This window comes from Dendrobates tinctorius, unplaced genomic scaffold (genome assembly GCF_039654945.1).
Source record: "Dendrobates tinctorius isolate UK_male_01 unplaced genomic scaffold, ASM3965494v1 ptg000293l, whole genome shotgun sequence".
In the NCBI taxonomy this organism is placed as follows: Eukaryota; Metazoa; Chordata; class Amphibia; order Anura; family Dendrobatidae; genus Dendrobates; species Dendrobates tinctorius.
In genome coordinates this window covers 21069025-21093505 of record NW_027361960.1, presented here as the reverse complement: position 1 = coordinate 21093505, position 24481 = coordinate 21069025, and the positions used below count along the sequence as shown (strand labels likewise).

Genomic DNA, 24481 nt, shown 5'->3' with positions numbered 1-24481 from the left:
AAAGAGCGCCCCTTTAACACATACCACAACTCATCATGCTCCGATACGGCAGAGAAATAGCGGTATAGTACAATGAAAAATACTTCACTTTTTACATCTCATGACAAGGCCCATCTATTTCTCCATACAGAATCATTGGTCCCATATAATGTTTGAAACAGTATATGATGAGCTCCACATAATGCTACAGTATATGTAGGTCCCCATGGATGAAGCTCCACTGTCTTATGGGCCCAAATAATGCTCCAAACATAATGGGCCCCATTTCTAATGCTCTAGTGTATAATGGGCCCTGTAAATGCTGCTCCAGTGTCTGATGTCCACCTTTGGAATGTTCCAGTGTATGGTGGGCCCCATCTATCATTCTCCAGAGTATAGTGCTCCCCAAAAATTGCTGTCCCAACATTGAAAACAATCAAATAAGTCTCCTCGCTAGGGAATCCCTGTACTAGTCTGGACTCCTCGTCGTCCCCATCTTCCATCTCACTGCACAGTATTTCAACCTTGCAAGTGCTGTGATCCTGAGCAAGCGGGGGGGGCCCACTCGTTGGCGACGGCACTGGCACAGGGCCCCTGATAGTACGGTGGTGTGTCTGATGGCGGGAGGGCCGAACTTGCACTTTCATCTGCAGCTTCCTCTTTGTCACCGTGTAAGATGGAACTGTATATGGGAAGGGTAACCTGAGTTTCATCAGGGTCAGATTCAGGCCGTGTAGCGTGCGAGGGGAATGTAGTGGTCTGGGTCAATGTACCAGCAGATTCATCGAGCAGTGGCTGGGCATCAGTGCACTTGTGTCGCCCCCAGGAGTACGGTCGCCACAGTGGCATTACCTTCCTCCTAGGGAGTGTGATGTCATGCTTGGGAGCAACGAAGGATCTCTCTAGCAGGTTAACTGATTGGGCGGCGTTATTCCCACGAGTCATGACCCTCCAAACAGCGTTCATGAAGGCAAAGTGTTTGTTTTACGTGGGCAGTATGGTTGCAAAGCTGAACCTTAAAGGAATGTCCAGAAGGGCACCACCAGGAGTGGAGCCTACGGTTAAATTCGACTCCACCTGGGAAACCTCAACCATGCCAGCTACAGAACAGATGCACACATTGCAAGCTTAATTCCGTTAACGAACGAGACTCCGTCATGCCCCAAGGTCCGAGTCCGGCTTACTAGAGGGACACGTGAGGCTCTGGCACATGAGATTGGCCAATAACTGGTGTGTCATGCCCTTACATGTCCGTGGCTGCATGTGCGCTACACTGAAAAGGCCAGCGTTTGTCGCTTACAGGTGCAGATAACCCGCTGAACAACGTTAGTGATGGGGATCACTGATTACAAATATTACCCGCGAACAATGATTTCCCAGTAAGTGCAAGTCAACCACAGTTCCGGAATTAGGCCTAACCGTCATTCCTGAAAAAATGAAAAGCTTACGTGTGCAAACCACAGGTGATGTAGCTTGCTTAACAGCTCGCCAGCCGTTCTCACGCACAGTATGGATTACACGTGATTGCACAAAGGTGAGAAAGGGTACCGTATCCCCGAATAACATGTATGGATAGCGTACACATTCAAAATATATGTCAATACATCAGGAGGCAGGATCAGACGGGGTTAGGCCCAGTATGGCTTGCACGTGATTGCACAAAGGTGAGAAAGGGTACCGTATCCCCGGATAACATGTATGGATAGCGTACACATTCAAAATATATGTCTATACATCAGGAGGCAGGCTCAGACGGTGTTAGGCCCAGTATGGATTGCACGTGATTGCACAAAGGTGAGAAAGGGTACTGTATCCCCGGATAACATGTATGGATAGCGTACACATTCAAAATATATGTCTATACATCAGGAGGCAGGCTCAGACGGTGTTAGGCACAGTATGGATTTGACGGGCCAGACTACACAGCGGAGGAGCAGGGAGAGGTAAAGATTGCAAATGCTGGGGCCCTGCCCAAGCAAGGGGGGCCCACTCGTGGGCGTCGGTACTGGCACTGGGCCCCTCATAGTACGGCGGTGTGTCTGACGGCAGGTGTGCACCACCACCGTCAGAGACATTTGATTGCACTATGAGGGACCCTGTGCCAGTGCCCGCGCCCAAGAGTCGGCCTGCCCACCTGTCCAGGGCAACGGCACTCGCACGGTGTCATGCGCTAGGTGGTGACCCCGGCCATGGGGGGGGGAGGCAGCACAGTTAGGGAGTTTTAGAAAGTGGCATATGTTGATGTTGGACATTCAGTTGATGCAAAAGGCGAAATAGGTGAAGTCCCAGGAAGAGGTGGACCAAAGCAAGCCATTTTTCTGTCACCCTATGTGTCATCAGGGGAAGGTGGGACAAAATCCTTGGAAACCCATGCATGGTTCATTTTAATGAAGGTTAGATCATCCACATTTTGGGTTGACAGACGGGTCCTTTTTTCTGTCAGGATTGATCCAGCTGTACTGAAGACTCTTTCCGATAGCACACTTGCAGCTGGGCAAGCGAGCTCCTGTAAGGCATATTGTGCCAATTCAGGCCAGGTGTCCAGTTTAGTGGCCTAATAGTCAAAGGGGAATGACCTGTGTGGGAGAACATCGATATGGGAGGAAAAGTAGTTTGTAACCATAGTTCACAACTGCTGTCTCCTGTCACTTTCCATCGATGCAGTATTACCAGTTGTGTGAGCGGTACTTGAAAAATCAGTCCACAACATTGTCATGAAACCCCTGTCTCCAACGCCACTTCTGCTGTGTGCACCATGAACACCTCTGCCAAGCTGCCCCCGGCCCGTACAGCTCGTGTGAGAACCATCACCGCTGCTGTGTGCTGGGAATGCCTCAAGCAACCGATTTACCAGAGTTGCTTGTTTATTAGCCAATATTAGGTCAAGGTTCTCCTGTGGCATGATGTTTTGTAATTTGCCTTTATAGCGTGGATCCAGGATGCTGGCCAACCAGTAGTCGTCATCGTTCATCATTTTGGCAATGCGGGGGTCCCTTTTTAGGATCTGCAAGGCATAATCTGACATGTGGGCCAATGTTCCCGGTGTCAATGATGCACTGCGAGTGCTGGTTGGAGGAGCACTTTCTGGCAAATCCACATCCCTCCAGTCACGCACAAACCCTGTACCAGACCTTGCCACGCCAACATTTTCACTCCTCTTCTTCCTCCACCTCGTCCAGGAGAGGTCCCTGAGCAGACAATGGCTGAATGTCATCAAGGATTCCCTCCTCCTCTTCCTCCTCATCAACATTGGCTGCAGACGCCTGCTCCTTAAGGTGCTTCAAAGTTTGCATGAGCAGACGCATAAGTGGGATGCTCATGCTTAGGATGGCGTCGTCTGCGCTTACCAGCCGTGTGCATTCCTCAAAACACTGAAGGACTTTACAGAGGTCTTTCAGCTTCGACCACTGCACACCTGTCAACGCCATGTCTGCTCTCAAAGTGCCTGGCCGTGTATCCTCCCACAAATGCATTATGGCCTGCCTCTGCTCACACAGCCGCTCCACCATGTGCAGGGTGGAGTTCCACCTTGTTGCAATGTCGATAATGAGGCGGTGGTTGGGAAGGTGGAGCAATCGCTGCAGCTTCTGCATACGAACGGAGTGTACAGGCGACCGGCAGATGTGCGCGCACAGTCTTCGCACCTTCTGGAGCAGGGCTGTTAACTCCGGATAATTTTTGAGGAAGCACTGCACCACCAGGTTCAAGGTGTGAGCCAAGCAAGGTATGTGGCTGAGTTTTGAAAGAGCTATGGCTACCACAAAATTACGGCCGTTATCACTAACTACCTTGCCTGCCTCAAGATGTACACTGCCCAGCCATGACTCAGTTTGTCGCTTCAAGTACTCGGCCAGCACCTCGGCGGTGTGTCATCGCCCAAACACATCATCTGCAACACAGCCTGCTGACGCTTTCCACTAGCTGCTCGATAAGGGGACACCTCGTGTGCAACAGTGGCAGCTGCAGATGGAGTGCTCGCACGACTGCGCTCTGTGGATGAGCTTTCGCTTCTGGAGGAGGAGGAGGAGGTCGAACGCCTACAGCCAACTGTTTCCTATACCGTGGGCTAGGCAGCACTGTCCCACCACCGCTGTCCCCTGTGGACCCTGCATCCACCACATTAACCCAGTGCGCAGTGATGGACACATCACCTCAGTTGTGAGGTGCACCTTTCCACTCACTGACTGCTTGAGTGCATGGACAATGTGGTCTTTCACAGTCCCCACAGAGGACTCCGAAACGCGCATCGGGGACTGGATCTACCTCACTGCCACCACTGCTTCCAGGTATAGGAATATTGCTATCTGCTTCTAATTGTGATGCCTTACTGGGCATCGGTTATGTATGCTATGTGCACTTTATGGGCAGGGAATTCCTTTATTTAAAAGGGCAGTAGCCTTTGGCTACATGGTGATGTCTCTGTACACTCCTTGCCATATTAATGGTTGCCATTTTCCCTGACCGATTATTGGTAATCTGCGTACATTCTACACATTTTTATTTCCTGGTGCTATGCTCGCAGTTTGGCTGGTCCTTTTGACCATGTTGTCGTCATATTTTCTGTCTCTCCCCAAACATGCACTGTATGTCCTTATAATTTTTTTTAAACATTATCTAATAAATTTGTATTTTATGGAATTTTGACTGCTTTTTCCTTTTGGGTAGTTTCTATTAAATGTGCAGTGTTCCTTTTTTGGTTAGTCTTAATATGTGGATCATGATATACAATATATATTATTGATCATTTTTCTATGGCCGTTTAACCATTGCTTATCCGGCCTCCACATTATTATGTCTTCTACCTATTTACTCTTCCTACTTTGGCAGACATTTTGCGGCCTAGCACGCTGTGATCTTTTGACCCTCTGGACAAGCTGTCCAGCAACTCTTTTGATTTTTGGAACCTGTCTTTGGAGTGCTCCGGGCCTGCCAGATAACAGCTGTTGCGATGTCGATGTCTGCTGTGGATGCTCCTCATCTGAGCTATTGGAAGCAGCACCCTCTTCCCCCAATGGATGCCAATCTGGGTCAACAACTGGGTCATCCATCACCTCCTCTTCAATGTCATGTGCACCTTCCTCTGTGTCACTGTGTATGGTGGTATAGTGTGCGGGAAGGGGCACCTGAGTCTCATCAGGGTCAGAATCTGGCTCTGTACACTGCGAGGACAATGTAGTGCTCTGAGTGAATGTACCAGCAGAATCATCTATCAGCGGCTGTGCATCAGTGCACTCCATGTCAGATTCATCTTGGCCTGGGTAATTCACCATTTCACTTGATAATCCAGGCATGGTATGTGAAAACAGCTCCATGGAGTTATCAGTAGTATGGCCTGCTTCATCCTTCAATCTTGGTTGGGGTGAAGGACACAAGGAAAGGTGTGGTTCATGAACATGAGCCTCCAATGACGACTCAGTGCTTTTACTTTTTACAACTTCAGAAGAGGAGGCGACAGAGCTGGAGGCTGAGTCAGCAATGTAAGACAAAACTTTTTCCTGATGCTCTGGCTTTAAAAGCGGTTTGCCAACTCCTAGAAAACTAAGCCTTCGAAGCCTTATGGAGCCAGACGATGACGCAGGCTCAACACCTCCTGCATTCGGTCCTATTTTGCTCTTGCCACTACCATCAGATCCACCACCAACACCATCATTACCAGCTGCCAACCCCCGCCCAATTCCACGGCCTCTTCCACCAGCCTTCCTCATTTTTTGTAGAAATGTAGACAAAATCCAACAAACTATATAGTAATGTAAAACAAGGTACAAGGTGTCTATAGGACAGGGGAGATTTTGAATTTCTGCACACACTTGTGGACACTGGACACTTATGGATTGTGTGAGGCCCACTGAATATCACAGCGCTATGTCACAGGCTCGATGGCACAGGTGTGAAAAAAGTGACTACAGGATAAGGGAGATTTTGAATTTCTGCACACACTAGTGGACACTGGACACTTTTGGATTGTGTGAGGCCCACTGAATATCACAGCGCTATGTCACAGGCTCGATGGCACAGGTGTGAAAAAAGTGACTACAGGATAAGGGAGATTTTGAATTTCTGCACACACTAGAGGACACTGGACACTTTTGGATTGTGTGAGGCCCACTGAATATCAGAGCGCTATGTCACAGGCTCGATGGCATAGGTGTGAAAAAAGTGACTACAGGATAAGGGAGATTTTGAATTTCTGCACACACTAGTGGACACTGGACACTTTTGGATTGTGTGAGGCCCACTGAATATCAGAGCGCTATGTCACAGGCTCGATGGCACAGGTGTGAAAAAAGTGACTACAGGATCACAGAGAATTTGAATTTCTGCACACACTTGTGGACACTTGACACTTATGGATTGTGTGAGGCCCACTGAATATCACAGCGCTATGTCACAGGCTCGATGGCACAGGTGTGAAAAAAGTGACTACAGGATAAGGGAGATTTTGAATTTCTGCACACACTAGTGGACACTGGACACTTTTGGATTGTGTGAGGCCCACTGAATATCAGAGCGCTATGTCACAGGCAGAAATTGGCTAGTGTATCACAAACTACAAGGTGTATGTAGAATTGGGCAGAATAGGAATCTCCCTAGAGTGTAGGTCTGTAAGAACGGAACAAGTCCTCCACTTATCCTTCCACAGTGACACACAGATAGCTTCACTGTGGCCGTGATAACAGCCGTTACACGGTACTGAGAGGAGCGTGCACGTAAACGGCTGTCCGGTGTAAGTAAAATTGTCAAGCTCCGTGTTTTTTAAGTATACGGACTGACACACGCTGTCTCTCTATAGTTTTGAATGTGATCAAACAGCAAATATATTTAACTGTTTGAAAGCTAGACAAAACTAGTAGGTGCAGGTCTGTAAGAACGGAACATGTCCTTGACTTATTCTCACAGAGTGACACACAGATAGCTTCACTGTGGCTGTGATACCAGCCGTTACACGGTACTGTGTGAGGAGCGTACACCGCTGTATGGTGTGAAAAAATGCACGCTCAGTACCTCAGCAGGACAAAAAAAAAAATTGGGATTGCTTTTAAAAAAGCAGTTTGCAGAGCAGTGGGTAAACAGCAATGCAGCTGTCAGGAAGCCTTAGAAGGCAGCCTAACAACCAACACCGCTGATCCACCGCAATATAGCCTCCCCTTGCACTGCACACACAGTGACTGGTGTGTTGTACAGGCAAAATCGCTAGCAGCAGAAGCAGTTTTTTTTTCTTCTTCCCTGCCTAACGCTCTCCCTACAGAATCAGCAGCAGCAACCTCTCCCTATGCTAAGATCGGCAGAAGTAAGATGGCGGTCGGCGTGCACGCCCTTTTATAACCCCTGTGACGCCCACCAAAGCAAGCCAATCACTTGCATGCCCTTCTGAAAGATGGTGGTGACCCCTGCCTATGTCATCACGTTGCTCACAGTGTCCGTGGATCCTGATTGGCTGAAAAAGAGTGCAAAACAAACTTTTGAAACGCAACTTTGGCGCGTAAGTCGCCGACCTCGTGGCCGACCTCATCCTATTGTCGGGTTTCATTTCATGAAACCCGACTTTGCCAAAAGTCGTCGACTTTTGAAATTTTTCGACCCGTTTCGCTCAACTCTAATTATCAGCTTATTACAAAATGAAATCAAACAGTTTTCAAGTCAAAACTTTATTCTAGGTGATGTTACATTTGCACATAGGACCCCTTGTTCGAAAGAAGCTTCTGAACTCTCTTGTCCATTGAATTTGTCAGTTTTTGGATGGTTTGTACTTCAATTGTTTTGCATGTGGACAGAATACCCTCTCAGAGCTGTTGCTTAGATGTGAACTGCCTCCCGCCATCATAGACACTCCTTTTGATGATGCTCCCAAGATTCTCAATGGGGTTGAGGTCAGGGGAAGATGGTGGCCACACCATAAGTTTGTCCTCTTTTATGCCCATAGCAGCCAGAGATGCAGATGTATTATTTGCAGCATGAGACGGTGCATTATCATGCATGAAAATGATATTGCTGCGGAAAGCACGGTTCTTCCTCTTGAACCATGGCAGGAAGTGCTGTTTTAGAAACTCCACATAGATTAAGGAGTTCATCTTTTCCCTTTCAGGGATCCTAAAGGGGCCGACAATCTCTCTCCCCATGATTCCAGCCCAAAATATTACTCCACCTCCTCCTTGTTGGCGCCTTAGCTGTGTTTTCATGGGGTGTCCATCAACCAGCCATCCTCCACTCCATCCATCTGGACCATCGAGCGTTGCACGGCACTCATCATTGAACAAAACAGTTTGGAAGTCAGTTTTCATGTATCGATTGGCCCACTGGAGCCGTTTCTGCTTGTGTGCATGGCATAATACAGCCCAGCATGGTATATAGCCCCCCCAGAATGGTCTGATACAGCCCAGCATGGTCTAATACAGCCCAGCATGGTGTATAGCCCCCCAGAATGGTATACAGCCCACCATGGCATATAGCCCCCCCAGAATGGTATAATACAGTCCAGCATGGTATAATACATCCCAGTATGGTATATAGCCCCCCAGAATGGAATATGTACAGCCCAGCATGGTATAATATAGCCCAGTATGGTATATAGCACCCCAGAATGGAATAATACAGCCCAGTATGGTATATAGCCCCCCCAGTATGGTATAAAACAGCCCAGCATGGTATATAGCCCCCCCAGAATGGTGTAATACAGGCCAGCATGGTATAATACAGCCCAGCATGGTATATAGGCCCCCCAGATAGGTATAATACAGCCCAGCATGGTATATAGCCCCCAAGAATGGTGTAATACAGCCCAGCATGGTATAATACAGCCTAGCATTGTATAATACAGCCCAGCATGGTATATAGCCCCCCAGAATGGTATAATACAGCCCAGCATGGTATAATACAGCCCCGCATAGTATATAGCCCTCCCAGAATGGTATAATACAGCCCAGCACGGTATAATACAGCCCAGCATGGTATATTGCCCCCCCAGAATGGTGTAATACAGCCCAGCATGGTATATAGCCCCCCAGCATGGAATGATACAGCCCAGCATGGTATATGGCCCCCCAGAATGGTTTGATACAGCCCAGCAGGGTATATAGCCCCCCAGAATGGTATAATAAGGCCCAGCATGGTATATACAGTTGAGGCCAAAAGTATTGACACCCCTGCAATTCTGTCAGATAATACTCAGTTTCTTCCTGAAAATGATTGCAAACACAAATTCTTTGGTATTATTATCTTCATTTAATTTGTCTTAAATGAAAAAACACAAAAAGAATTGTCCTAAAGCCAAATTGGATATAATTCCACACCAAACATAAAAAAGAGGGTGGACAAAAGTATTGGCACTGTTCGAAAAATCATGTGATGCTTCTCTAATTTGTGTAATTAACAGCACCTGTAATTACCTGTGGCACCTAACAGGTGTTGGCAATAACTAAATCACACTTGCAGCCAGTTGACATAGATTAAAGTTGACTCAACCTCTGTCCTGTGTCCTTGTGTGTACCACATTGAGCATGGAGAAAAGAAAGAAGACCAAAGAACTGTCTGAGGACTTGAGAAACCAAATTGTGAGGAAGCATGAGCAATCTCAAGGCTACAAGTCCATCTCCAAAGACCTGAATGTCCCTGTGTCTACCGTGCACAGTGTCATCAAGAAGTTTAAAGCCCATGGCACTGTGGCTAACCTCCCTAGATGTGGACGGAAAAGAAAAATTGACAAGAGATTTCAACGCAAGATTGTGTGGATGTTGGATAGAGAACCTCAACTAACATCCAAACAAGTTCAAGCTGCCCTGCAGTCCGAGGTTACAACAGTGTCAACCCGTACTATCCGTCGGCCTCTGAATGAAAAGGGACTCTATGGTAGGAGACCCAGGAAGACCCCACTTCTTACCCCGAGACATAAAAAAGCCAGGCTGGAGTTTGCCAAAACTTACCTGAAAAAGCCTAAAACGTTTTGGAAGAATGTTCTCTGGTCAGATGAGACAAAAGAAGAGTTTTTTGGGCAAAGGCATCAACATAGAGTTTACAGGAGAAAAAAAGAGGCATTCAAAGAAAAGAACACGGTCCCTACAGTCAAACATGGTGGAGGTTTCCTGATGTTTTGGGGTTGCTTTGCTGCCTCTGGCACTGGACTGCTTGACCGTGTGCATGGCATTATGAAGTCTGAAGACTACAAACAAATTTTGCAGCATAATTTAGGGCCCAGTGTGAGAAAGCTGGGTCTCCCTCAGAGGTCATGGGTCTTCCAGCAGGACAATGGCCCAAAACACACTTCAAAAAGCACTAGAAAATGGTTTGAGAGAAAGCACTGGAGACTTCTAAGGTGGCCAGCAATGAGTCCAGACCTGAATCCCATAGAACACCTGTGGAGAGATCTAAAAATGGCAGTTTGGAGAAGGCATCCTTCAAATATCAGGGACCTGGAGCAGTTTGCCAAAGAAGAATGGTCTAAAATTCCAGCAGAGCATTGTAAGAAACTCATTGATGGTTACCGGAAGCGGTTGGTCGCAGTTATTTTGGTTAAAGGTTGTGCAAAACAGCAAAAGAGCAAAAAGGTTTACCCGTACAGGCCTCCAGACAAATGCAGTGGACCCATATAATTAACTGCACTCGACTGCACTCTGAATAAAAAGTGCAAAAAAAAATTTAAAAAAATGTGGAGTATTAGCTGATATTTTGGACAAAACGTGGAGATCTTTGACGCACGTTATGGGCTCACGTATGTTGGCCAAAATATCAGCTAATACTCCACATTTTTTTAAATGTGTTTTTTGCACTTTTTTATTCAGGGTGCAGTCGGGCCCATTTGGTCTTGTAAACTGCTGCGTCTGTTCACATGGCGTGCATTTTGATAGTGCTGGGCCAGCCCGCCTGAGCTAATAGAAGGGTGTCACTACTAGGCTGGCCTGGATGCTGTGCATGGCCATAGTGTGAACAGCGCCGCATACAAGTGTTTTGTTGTGCATTAACATACCAAGCAACCACCCCATCCATGTATTGGTAGGCTGCGAGCGGTTGTTTTATCGGTATTCTTGCACCTGTGAGTCATCTTAATTATATGGGTCCACTGCATCCTGATAGTGCATTTGTCTGGAGGCCTGTACGGGTAAACCTTTTTGCCCTTTGCTGTTTTATATTATTGGTGGATTTTCAAGTCCTCTTTCTGTGCTGTATCAGAACTAAAGTTTGTGCAACCAAGTATTAGGCTGAGGGTGCCAATACTTTTGTCTGGCCCATTTTTGGAGTTTTGTGTGAAATGATCAATGTTTTGCTTTTTGCTTCATTCTCTTTTGTGTTTTTTAATTTAAGACAAATTAAATGAAGATAATAATACCAAAGAATTTGTGATTGCAATCATTTTCAGGAAGAAACTGAGTATTATCTGACAGAATTGCAGGGGTGTAAATACTTTTGGCCACAACTGTAGCCCCCCAGCATGGGGGCTACAACTGTAGCCCAGCATGGTATATAGCCCCCCAGAATGGTGTAATACAGCCCAGCATGGTATATAGCCCCCCAGCATGGTATGATACAGCCGAGCATGGAATAATACAGCCCAGCATGGTATAATACAGCCCAGCATGGTATATAGCCCCCCAGAATGGTGTAATACAGCCCAGCATGGTATATAGCCCCCCAGCATGGTATGATACAGCCCAGCATGATATATAGCCCCCCCCAGAATGGTGTAATGCAGCCCAGCATGGTATATAGCCCACCCAGCATGGTATGATACAGCTGAGCATGGTATAATACAGCCCAGCATGGTATATAGCCCCCCCAGCATGGTATGATACAGCCGAGCATGGAATAATACAGCCCAGCATGGTATATAGCCCCCCCAGAATGGTGTAATGCAGCCCAGCATGGTATATAGCCCACCCAGCATGGAATAATACAGCCCAGCATGGTATAATACAGCCCAGCATGGTATATAGCCCCACCAGCATGGTATGATACAACCCAGCATGGTATATAGCCCCCCAGCATGGTATGATACAGCCCAGCATGATATATAGCCCCCCCAGAATGGTGTAATGCAGCCCAGCATGGTATATAGCCCACCCAGCATGGTATGATACAGCCGAGCATGGCATAATATAGCCCAGCATGGTATAATACAGCCCCGCATGGTATATAGCCCCCCCAGCATGGTATGATACAGCCGAGCATGGAATAATACAGCCCAGCATGGTATAATACAGCCCAGCATGGCATATAGCCACCCAGCATGGTATGATACAGTCCAGCATGGTATATAGTCCCCCCAGAGTGGCCCCACAGTCCAGTACTCACACTGATTTAAAAAAAAAGAAAAAAACACTCCTCACCTTCTCCTCATGCCAGTGCTGCTGGCTGCTCCTGTCTCCTCCTGCTCTGTCTGGCACACAGTGAGAATGCGATGACATCATCGCGCCCCCGCTGTGTCAGAGACACAGCGGAGAATGCGAGAGGGAGCATCAGCTGATGCTCTCTCCTCCATCACTGCCTCCTTCAGTGTGTGGCGGGAGTCGGCGCTGGGGGCAGGCGGACCCCCCTGCCTCACAGGGGCCTCATAGCGGCTGTGTGATGTGCCGCTGGCTGGGGGCCCCTGGAGGAGCGGGGGCCCTAGGCAGCTGCCTGGTCTGCCTGCCCATAATGCCGGCCCTGACTGTGGATGATGCTGTAGTGGCTTGAGGCTTGCCACGCGCTGGCGCTGACTCTAATCTAAGTCCTTGTACACATTCGTAATATCAAAGGAAGGGGATCTTAATGAGTCATTCTCAGGTCCATACATCCATCATCATTCACACAGTAGCAACTAGAGACTATACTAGCGCATGGCCGAACGGTCATGCGCGCTTTTTATAGCCGGGACCTTCCGGAATCTTCCAGATCAATGAGATCTGGAGCAGGACCTGGGCACATGACTCCCGATCTCCAATGGGAGATCGTCTCTTGAGCATGCCCAGTAGGAGAACATAGGGACTTAGTCTCTGGGGCGATCTGCTGCAAAGCAAACTCCTATGCGGTAGATAGACAGCAGGAGACCGCAGAATATGAGGCTCTGGATTCCTGCAGAGCAGATGCATAAACCTGACGCCTAACATGCCTGTTGTGTTCCTTGGTCTTCATGATGCTCTCTGAGCTTCAAACAGAACCCTGAGACTATCACAGAGCAGGTGCATTTATACGGAGACTTGATTACACACAGGCGGATTATATTTATCATCATTAGTCATTTAGGACAACATTGGATCATTCAGAGATCCACAATGACCTTCTGGAGTGAGTTTGCTGCACTGGAAGTAAAGGGGCCGAATAATATTGTATGCCCCACTTTTCAATATTTAAATCTCCAAAAAAATTTAAAATAACCAATAAATTTAATTCAACTTCACAGTTGTGTTCCACTTGTTGTTGATTCTTCATCAAAAATTTACATTTGGTATCTTTATGTTTGAAGCATGATATGTGGGAAAAGGTTGAAAAGTTCCAGGGGCCCGAATACTTTCGCAAGGCACTGTATCTGTGTGATTTAAAGGCATGAAAATTCTAATTTGGAATATTGCAAAATTTTGAAAATTTCGCCAAAGAATGCAAGTTGTATCAAATAAATTTTACCACTATCATAAAGTTCAATATGTAATGAGAAAAGAGTGTCAGAATCACAATCCAAGGAATTGCTCTGCTCGCCAGAGTATTTCACTGCTCGATATGTTCAGAGCTCGCTGAGTATTTCCAGGATTGCTCAGCGGGAGCTCAGGTCCCCACCCTGCATGTTTGGTGCTCTTTATTTGGCCAATAAACATGCAGGAATTGTCTGCCACACACTGTAATGCTGCAGTCATGTTGGCTGTGGCATTGCAGTGATTGGCTGGCCGCACAGTGTCATCAGGTCTATATCAGACCTGGCTGCCACAGTCTGCTCCGGAATCAGGCAGTGTAGGGAGAGTTGCCATGTGTATTCAGACTGGCTAGCAGCCGCAAATCATTGAAAGCAAAGAGAACAAATAGGAGTATGGAGTCCATAATCATATTAAAAGGATATAAATTTATTAATCATGTCATAAATAGCAATACAAATAGACAAGGATCAGGTAATGATGGCTATAGGGGTCCACTTTTATAGATGCATAAAGTGCTTCAGTGCCACAAAGTACAAGCATATAACATAGGTTAACGTATACAAAGCCAGATAACAGCAACAATCAAATGCAAGTGCCTACATAAATGATGGGATATATAAAATCACCCACAGGTACTGCTTACCCATAATATGCAGAGACCGAACTCAAGCCCACCGACACGCGTTTAGCTGCACTTTCTCAAGGTGCAGTAGTGTGTACCGTGCAGGGTCAAATCTAGATAACCCATACTCCAGCTGTCTACAACCATGGCGCATGTACCCGGAAATGCCCACCGGAACTTGCATCACTTCCGGCATGGTGTAAAGACTATGCGTGCCAGCGACTGTCACGCTGACATCACTGACACACAAATCATGCAGCTACGGCGACAGAAGCTAAATCTCCGAGCACATCCAAATACTCGGAAATCACCCAAGCATGCTCAGGAAATCTCGAGTAATGAGTATAATCACTCATCTCTAATTGCAATCAGTATATCATAAGATAATCCTTTAATCGTCCCACCATGGGGAAATTCAGAGCAATACAGCAGCAAGGCAGGAACAAGTACAGATACAGATGCATAAAGGCATTACATTGACAGTAGGTACATATACGGAAAAAAAAAATATAGCACTGAGTAGTTACAATTGCTCATTTTGCCTTTCTACCGAGCTAATTCTTCTGTTTTTCATTAGGTCTATGACAACACATGATTAGACTAGATGAATCCTTCTAAGCTCTATGCAGAAACAGGAGGAAGCCAGCGGAAACGCGCATTGGGGCTGCGTGTTCCGGAACCCTTAGTGAGGGACGATGGGTAAGATTGGTTATTTATCATGATATCTATTGCTGATGTATGGGTTGTTATCAGGGATCAGTTGGGAGACCCTTAATATGATATGGCTAATTATTCATTTCTATGGCTTACATTGAGGAACTTGCACTTTAGGCCGTGTATTATTATATATATATGAAATTTGTCATGGTCACGTGTGTCAGGACGCAGATGATACCGCAAGGCGGACCCATAACACACGTGACCCTGGATACACCGCCTCCAGTGGGGCGCATTTAAATAATAAAACGTGCAGGTGGATACGCCGCCTCCACCTGGCGAATTTAGGTATTACACGTTATACATACAATAATCAAATAATAAAGGGGGAACCTGGGAAACTTTAACAATGGTGGGCCCTGCGATAGGGAATGGGGACATGGAGACCTCCTAAGCTCCCCTGAGCCAGTGTCCCTGCACTCCTTACATTCCCTAAACAGGCTCCGCACCTGTCGCTGCACGCGTACCTTAACGCCCTTGCTCACCCTGACCCTAAACCCTCACTAGGGAATGGGTCGGTGCGGAGACTAATCCCACCACTGCACTAACAACACACATGAGGAAAGAGACAATACAGGGGAAACACCACTTAGCTTTGCTCTGCTGCGTGCGCTCCTAGCAACAGAGCCCTCCACCTGAGTGCATCTTCTCCTCCACCTGGATCCATCACCATAACAGGATCCTTCACCTTAGTGCAGCCTTGGAGCAGAGTCCAACACCAGTTGCAGCTGCTTAGTACCAGAGTCCCAAGGAAGTGTTCAGCTTCTGCCACGAAGTCAAGCATGCTTGAGTCCAGCTCAGTGGCCAAGTCCCACATGGTGAGTGCCACTCTCCATAGTAGCCACTCCACCAGCCCATGCAGACACTTCCCGCTGACACCATCACTGCGACTCCACCACGCCATGCCAGCCCTTCGTCCAGACACCATAGCTGACACTCTTCCCCCTGGCTAAGCTGCGCAGGACTCCTCACCAGCTCCATCCTTCCTCCAGGCTCTCCAACTCAAAGTGAACAATCTCACAATATCACAGGCCGTGAGTGAACACCCTAAGCACACCTTTATAGGGTGTCACACCTGATCCATAATTAAGTGAACATTAACCTAAACCTAAGGTGCGATACCATTCCCCACCACCGGGCAACTTAGAATGAACGACACCACGTGATAATTCTAATGGCCACCGGGGGCAATCACGACAAACTTTGGAACCAAAGGAAAAAAAGTTCACTTAATGCATTTAATACCGCCAGATCCAACACTGGATCATGACAGTACCTCCTCCTTAATGAGGGGCCTCTGGACCCTCAAGACCACCCCTCATTGGGGAAACACCTACAGCGGGGACGCCCAGACCCTGAGTTCACCCCACCATTACCTGACACTTCAGGTTTATGACAAACGCACCGCTGGTATAGGCAATAAAGTTCATTTTGGAGGCACCACTCATCTCCAGAACGCCGACATGGGGAACGAGTTAATGTATGTGTATGTTTGTTTGTTATGAGCTGATCAGGCTCCACAGCACACTTCCACAAGATGTTTTTTGGTGGCACACATACACGCTCGTTCACACACAGGTCCGGACCTGAACGTTTATTACACACATTCGTTTGTCAAAAAATTGGTGAACTCATTCAGGACCTGATCACAGAGGCGTCCCCCTGTGTCACCACACTCACACCCCGCTATTCACCAAGGGATCACCACCCTCCAACCCTCTTCACCATGAGGTCTGCGCCTCCCAGGGTTGGTTTAATGGCGAGGGTTGAGATTTTTCCCTACTCCCCCACAGCACACCTGCTGCTCACACCAGGAGAAGAGGGAACGCATATGGAGGAAATGTACACTCACTGGCCGCCTCCACACGGCCAGGAGGGGCGGCTTCTACGGTGGTATTTGAAGATTTGGCGTAAGCCCCGCGGACTCTACACCAGTCTGCTCATCACTGGAACGCACCCCTTCACCTCGGGGAACACCAAGCAGCTCCGTGGGGCACCATTCCTCCCACCTGCCTGGGTACGCCCACGTGCATGAGCAAGTCCCGCTCCCCAGCAGCGACTCTAGGGGCTTTTGCCAGACCCGCAATTAGCCAAAGCCGCCATTTTAATTTCCTGGTTACCTGAGCAGAGGCCCCAGACGGTGATAACTGCTGCTGCAGCGGCTCTAAACACCTTGCCGCTCCCCACTCACATCAGTGAGGCCCGGCAGCAATTACTCAGTGGTCTCCACATGGCCAAAGCTCACCAGAAAAAAAACTGTAAGGCCTGTGATAATGTCATGGTCACATGTGTCAGGACGCAGATGATACCGCAAGGCGGACCCATAACACACGTGACCCTGGATACACCGCCTCCAGTGGGGCGCATTTAAATAATAAAACGTGCAGGTGGATATGCCGCCTTCACCTGGCGAATTTAGGTATTACACGTTATACATACAATAATCAAATAATAAAGGGGGAACCTGGGAAACTTTAACAATGGTGGGCCCTGCGATAGGGAATGGGGACATGGAGACCTCCTAAGCTCCCCTGAGCCAGTGTCCCTGCACTCCTTACATTCCCTAAACAGGCTCCGCACCTGTCGCCGCACGCGTACCTTAACGCCCTTGCACACCCTGACCCTAAACCCTCACTAGGGAATGGGTCGGTGCGGAGACTAATCCCACCACTGCACTAACAACACACATGAGGAAAGAGACGATACAGGGGAAACACCACTTAGCTTTGCTCTGCTGCGTGCGCTCCTAGCAACAGAGCCCTCCACCTGAGTGCATCTTCTCCTCCACCTGGATCCATCACCATAACAGGATCCTTCACCTTAGTGCAGCCTTGGAGCAGAGTCCAATACCAGTTGCAGCTGCTTAGTACCAGAGTCCCAAGGAAGTGTTCAGCTTCTGCCACGAAGTCAAGCATGCTTGAGTCCAGCTCAGCGGCCAAGTCCCACATGGTGAGTGCCACTCTCCATAGTAGCCACTCCACCAGCCCATGCAGACACTTCCCGCTGACACCATCACTGCGACTCCACCACGCCATTCCAGCCCTTTGTCCAGACACCATAGCTGACACTCTTCCCCCCTGGCTAAGCTGCGCAGGACTCCTCCCCAGCTCCATCCTTCCTCCAGGCTCTCCAACTCAAAGTGAACAATCTCACAATATCACAGGCCGTGAGTGAACACCCTGAGCACACCTTTATAGGGTGTCACACCTGATCCATAATTAAGTGAACATTAACCTAAACCTAAGGTGCGATACCATTCCCCACCACCGGGCAACTTAGAATGAACGACACCACATGATAATTCTAATGGCCACCGGGGGCAATCACGACACACTTTGGAACCAAAGGAAAAAAGTTCACTTAATGCATTTAATACCGCCAGATCCAACACTGGATCATGACAGTATTAATGTTATTCTAAACCACCTTCCCACCTCTTGATGTTTTTCTAAGGCCCAGTTTACATATCTGCTTGTTTGTTCCTTCCCTGTATTTGAACCTTCTTTTTTGTGTGTATGTATATTTATAGGAATTCTGTATAACAAACTGATTGCTTGAATAAAATTTGGATTTTGTATTACTGGATTTACACTCATTGTTTTTGTATATCATGTCTGAGCGAGTGTACCATTTGGGAGTGTTCTGTCCTCACTAATGAACTGGGATTCATGTAGCTTATACAGGCAGCTAAACCTCTATACCGGGGTCCAATAAGGGAGACTGTAGTAGAATCTGTGTTTTATTGAACATAGGGTATATTGGCGTGGTGAAACTACCAGATGTTGACACAAGGGGAGTAGAGGAATGAGATGTTCACAGGAAGCAGGCTTGAAAGAAAATGGAAGACAGGAGAGAAGAATAGGGCTGGAATAGACCATAATGCTTTGTAGACTTACCCAGAATACATTGTGAATTGGAGGGAAAGAGAATTCAGGAAGTACAACGTATAATAACATGCAGTTATGACTTTGGTCAGTAAATGGAGCCAAAGATACAGAAAACAGTAAACTATATAGAAATCTGAACATTCTATACATACAGCAAATCATTTTATGTAATCGAAATAGACAGTGAAAGGTTGTGAATTATGTCAGAGACAGAACACTCCCCATCTGGCATCAAACGGATGTCACTGTTCTTATTCTCTGAAGACAACAATAAGACCAGCTTAGTTACTGGTCTGGAGAATGTCTTAAGTTAATCTCCTTTGGCCATCCTAAGTTCGACTTTGCGGACGTTGCCATCTTTACTCGGGAATATCACAGTCACTAGTCCAAGTGGCCACTGGTTTCGATGGATGGGCCTGACAGTCTTTCACAAGGACGAGGTCACCAATCATCAGATTAGGCCTGGTAGATTGCCACTTCCTTCGTGGCTGCAGGGTAGACTAGTATTGCTTGTGCCACCTGTCCCAGACTGTATTGGCAAGACTCTGTACCTGTCTCCATTGGCACTTGTAGATGTCCTTAGCGTTGAATCCTCCTGGAGGGGCACTGGATAGTCCTGTTTTCTGGGTGAAGAGAGTAGCTGGAGAGTGGATTTCAGCACCTGAGTCCTCTCTCATTAGTTCAAAGGTGTGTGGTCAACGTTCCACAGTGTACTATAGTTTTGGTCCTGAGAGCCATGTTGTGCTCCTTAGTCAACTTGTGTCAACTGCTCTAGTTGCATGATCTGCAGGGTTTTGGTCCATGGGAATGTAATGGCACTGTTTTGGATGAACTGATCTCCTAATTCGTAGCACTGTTGTTGACATAAACGTAGAATCGCCTGGTTTCATTGCAGATGTATCCCAGGACTACTTTGCTGTCTGAGTAGAACTTGGTTTGTGTCAGGTCGATATCCATCTCTGATGCGATGATCTCAGCTAACTCGACGGCTAAGACTGCAGTACAAAGTTCTAACCTTGGTATGGTGTGCTCTGGTTGTGGAGCAAGTTTGGCCTGAACCCAATGTGGCTCTGACATTTGGAGTCTACAGTTTTGAGATAGGCAACAGCGGCAATTGCTTTGACAGAAGCATCTGCAAATACATACAGTCTTTGACTCTGTATTTCTGTAGACGGCACAGGGGTGTATAGCCTTGGCACATTCAGGTTGGAGAGGGCTGCTAAAGAGTTCTTCCATACTTTCCACTGGATTCTCTTATCTGGTGGCAGAGGTGCATTCCAGTCAGAAGTCTCCTTAGTTAAGTCTCTTAGTATGGCTTTGCCTTGTATAGTAACAGGAGCTGCAAACTTAAGGGATCGTACAGGCTGTTGATAGTAGACAGGACACCACTGCGTGTGAAGGTTTTTCTTCCTGGCTGACCTGAAAGGTAAAGGTGTCTGACTGTAGATTCCAGAGAAGCCTAGGCTGCGTTGCATTGGTGTGGGGTCTGACACCAGGTCCAGGTCTCTGAGACCATTACACAAGTCTTGTGAAGGGAATACTTTCATGAGTTCTTGGCTGTTTGAGGCTATTTTTGAAGCCTGAGGTTAGAGCAAGTAGCATCTCTTGGGCTCTCCTGAGAAGACTGATGGCAGTCTCATTTGAAGGCATGGCTTTCAGACAGTCATCAACATAAAAGTATTTTTCTATGAATTGTCTGACATCTGATCCGTATTCTGTTTCTCCTTCTAGAGCTGACCTTTTGAGTCTGTAGACAACTGCAGGAGAAGGGCTATTGCCAAAGTTGTGCACTCTCATGCGGTACTCTGTGACCTCTTTAGTAGGATCATTGTCTCTGTACCAGAAGATTCTCAGGAAGTTCCTGTCTCTCTCTCTCAGAAGGAAACAATGGAACATTTGCTGGATGTCAGCCATAAAGGCAATGGAATCCTTCCGGAAGCGCATAAGTACTCCCAGTAATTTGTTATTGAGGTCTGGTCCTGTCAGTAGAACATCATTCAGGGAGACATCATCAAACTTAGCAGTGGAGTCAAACACCACTCTAATCTGGGCCGGTTTCTTAGGGTGGTATACTCCAAACATGGGTAGGAACCAGCATTCTTCAGAGTCTTTGAGAGTGGGAGCTAGTTCTGCATGGCAGTTCTCAAATATCTTTGACATGAAGGAGAAAAAGTGATCTTTCACCTCTGGTTTCCTTTGCAGATTATGTTTAAGGAAGGAGAAACATTTTAATGCCTGATTTCTGTTGTTTGGCAGATGTGGTCTGTGGGTTCTGAAGGGAAGTGGTGCGACCCAGCTGTTGGTCTCATCTTTTACGAGTCCCTTGTCCATTACCTCTAAGAACAACTTATCCTCTACCGACATTGCTACTTGGCTGTCTTGCTTAGTTCTCTGGAAGACTGTGAACCCCAACTCATCCTCATAGTTTCCTGACACCATACTGCTGTCATGAGTAAAATCTATTAAATGTTTGGGTAGTTGGATGCTGTGTGGTAGTTCCTTGACATGGACCTCGTTGTTGCAAGGTTGAAACAGAGATGGGCATCCTTTATCCAGTGTATTTGTTAGCATGCTTGTCACAGAAGATGGGGCGTGCATGCGTCCCAAGCATACGTTTCCTATTATGACCCATCCTAGGTCTAGCTTTTGGGCATAGGGAGCATTGTGGAGTCCATTGATGTGACTTCTCACTTTATGAACCTGTAGGATATCTCTTCCCAACAGCAGTATTATCTGTTCCTGATGGTCGAGTTCTGGTATAAGGTGTTAGGCGTCAGGTTTCTGCATCAGCTCTGCAGGAATCCAGAGCCTTACATTCTGCGGTCTCCTGCTGTCTATCTACTGCAGAGGAGATTGCTTTGCAGCAGATCGCTCCAGAGACTAAGTTCCTCTGTTCTCCTACTGGGCATGCTCACGAGACGATCTCCCATTGGAGATCGGGAGTCATGTGCCCAGGTCCTGCTCCAGATCTCATTGGTCCAGCTCGGAGATCTGGAAGCTTCAGGAAGGTCCCGGCTATAAAAAGTGGGCATGACCATTCGGCCATGCGCTAGTATAGTCTCTAGTTGCTACTGTGTGAATAATGATGGATGTATGAACCTGCGAATGACTCATTAAGATCCCCTTCCTCTGATATTACGAATGTGTACAGGGACTTAGATTAGAGTCAGCGCCAGCGTGTGGCAAGCCTCAAGCCACTACAGCATCATCCACAGTGCTAGCGTCCGACATTGAGCCTGCTTCATTACTTTGTTGACTAGCGGCAGTGTTCTACGCCGCGCTGCAGTTGCAGCCCTCTTTGGCGTCCGCAGTAGTGACGCCGCATGCACGGTAGGTCTAGATGGACGCAGCTCCTCTGTCTTGGGCCCTGCTCCTGTGACTAGGTACCGTGTGTGCATTTACCTGAGATCTGTGACACTAACAGGCTCAGCCTTTTTTGCTTACCTCTGCTAACATCTCTGTGAGCAAACAGAGATTGCTTACCGCACTTGGGTGACGTTCAACCCGCGTGCGCATTTCCGCCATATTGATCGTCTGCCATTATCTAGCAGCGGTGTAACACCTACTGCACAGTGGACCCCGAGCGGCGAATGCACTTTATTATTTATTTTTATTTGGTGCATTCCGCCATTCCTAACATAAGGTGTGCTATGCGTTTTAAGTGATCGTGATGGATTGCCAAATCTGATGTAGGTATTTCAGATCTATTGTCTGGGATCTGGTTACACTCAATGATTGTAGGTAGTGGCAGGCAGAATTGTCCATTTAAGGACTCAATTTGGTAGTCAGTGACTTTCCTGCCCGCTGTTATCACAGTACCTGCACATGTCTTTAAGGCTACTTTCACACATCAGGTTTTCGGAGTCAGGCGCGATCCGGCGTAGTGCCGGAACGCCGGATCCGGCAAATGTTTTGTAAAACCTGATGTGCCGGATCCGGTTTTCTGCCGGATCCGTGTTGTTCTTGACAGACAAAACCGGATCCGTCTCATCCGGTTCATCCGTTTTTCTATCCGTTTTTCGACGGATTACGCCGGATCCGGTTTTTAAAATTGACCCTTGTGGCCTTCCGAACGGGATTGGCTACTGGAAAACTATATATAGCGTCTTCCTACAGCCCTTCTTTGACAGGTTGTAGAGGAGAAAGTGCAGGTTGGAGAGAAGAGCAAGTTACTGGCGAAGATGGATGTTGTGATTGGAAATATTTTGAAGAATTTGGCGGATTTTATAGCGGAGGCGAATCGTTTGAGGGTGATTGTTCTGGAGAAGGAGAGAGTGAGACAGCAGCGCATCAGGCATCGTAGACGACGTTTGTGGATCCACCCCATCACAGCCAAGAGAATGACGCGTGGGGTCTATTCTACACTCTGCATGGACCTTCGACGAAACCCGGATAAATTTTTTGGATATGTTCGGATGAAAATGGAGAATTTTGATTACTTGGTGGAGCGCATTGCACACCTCATAAGAAAAGCGGACACCTATTGCCGCTTCTCTGTTTCACCCGCAGAGCGTCTGATGGTGACTTTAAGGTAAGCCACATTTATTGGATGTGCTCGCATCAGAGCACACTTTCACTGCAATCTTGTTGGTGGTAGTTTGTATCTCCAAGTGTTATAGCTGAGTTTTGGTATGTAATGCTGTGATTTAAAACTAATTGACTGTTTTTTAATTCCCCACAGATTTCTTGCAACTGGAGAATCCCTTTCGTCACTGCATTTCCAGTACAGACTCGGGATTTCCACCATATCTGGAATAGTGAAGTACACATGCCGTGCACTGTGGGACTCCTTAGCTGAAGAGTTTTCACCAGAGCCCACAACAGAGAGGTGGATTGAAATTGCTGACAAGTTTCAACAGATATGTCAGTTTCCCAACTGCTTGGGCGCTGTGGATGGGAAACATATCTGCATTGTAAAGCCAGCCGGATCGGGATCGGAATATTTCAATTACAAGAAATATTTTTCAATTGTCCTCATGGCCATCGCTGACGCGGAATACAAATTTATTGCTGTTGATATTGGGGCCTATGGCCGCTCCAATGACTCTCAAGTTTTCAAACAGTCTGCCATGGGGCGTAAACTGTATGGAAACACCTTCCAGTTCCCTAGACCGCTGCCGCAAACATCTGGTCCACCTATGCCATTTGTCTGTGTAGGGGATGAAGCCTTCCAGCTGTCAGAACACCTTTTGAAACCGTACTCTAGCAGAGGATTGACAAGACCAAAACGCATTTTTAATTACCGCCTCACAAGAGCAACAAGAATGGTTGAATGTACCTTTGGTATTCTGACAGCCAAATGGCGGGTCCTATTGACTGCGATCAATCTCAAGACAGAAACTGTTGACGAGGTGATCAAAGCTTGAGTGGTACTCGACAATTTTGTTATCTGCAAGGAACCCATTTCCATTGAGGGCACCTCTGAAGAAACCACCTTGCAAGATTACCATGACATTACCACTAGAAGTTCTGTGACGGTTTCAGTAATGAGGGACAATTTTGCACTATACTTTATGTCACCTCAAGGCAGAGTACACTGGCAGGATGACAGAGTGTGAAAGATTTGTGCCCTAACCAAACTTGCGTACCTTCTGTACCAACAGTATATACCTTTGCCAACCAAAGTTGGCTATCTTGTCATGGTCTCTATTTTTAGCTTTAGGCCACAGGTGTGTACCTGGTTG

The 24481-nt window shown here is 47.2% G+C and overlaps 1 long non-coding RNA gene across 1 annotated transcript in view; it reads left to right on the top strand.

The window, feature by feature from the left end:
• LOC141072959 (uncharacterized) overlaps positions 1–14894 on the top strand; it is a 150599-nt gene extending 135705 nt beyond the window's left edge. Inside the window, exon 3 of the long non-coding RNA XR_012226911.1 lies at positions 14771–14894. This is a non-coding gene — a long non-coding RNA (uncharacterized lncRNA). The remainder of the gene's footprint in view (positions 1–14770) is intronic.
• Positions 14895–24481: the final 9587 nt, after the last annotated feature.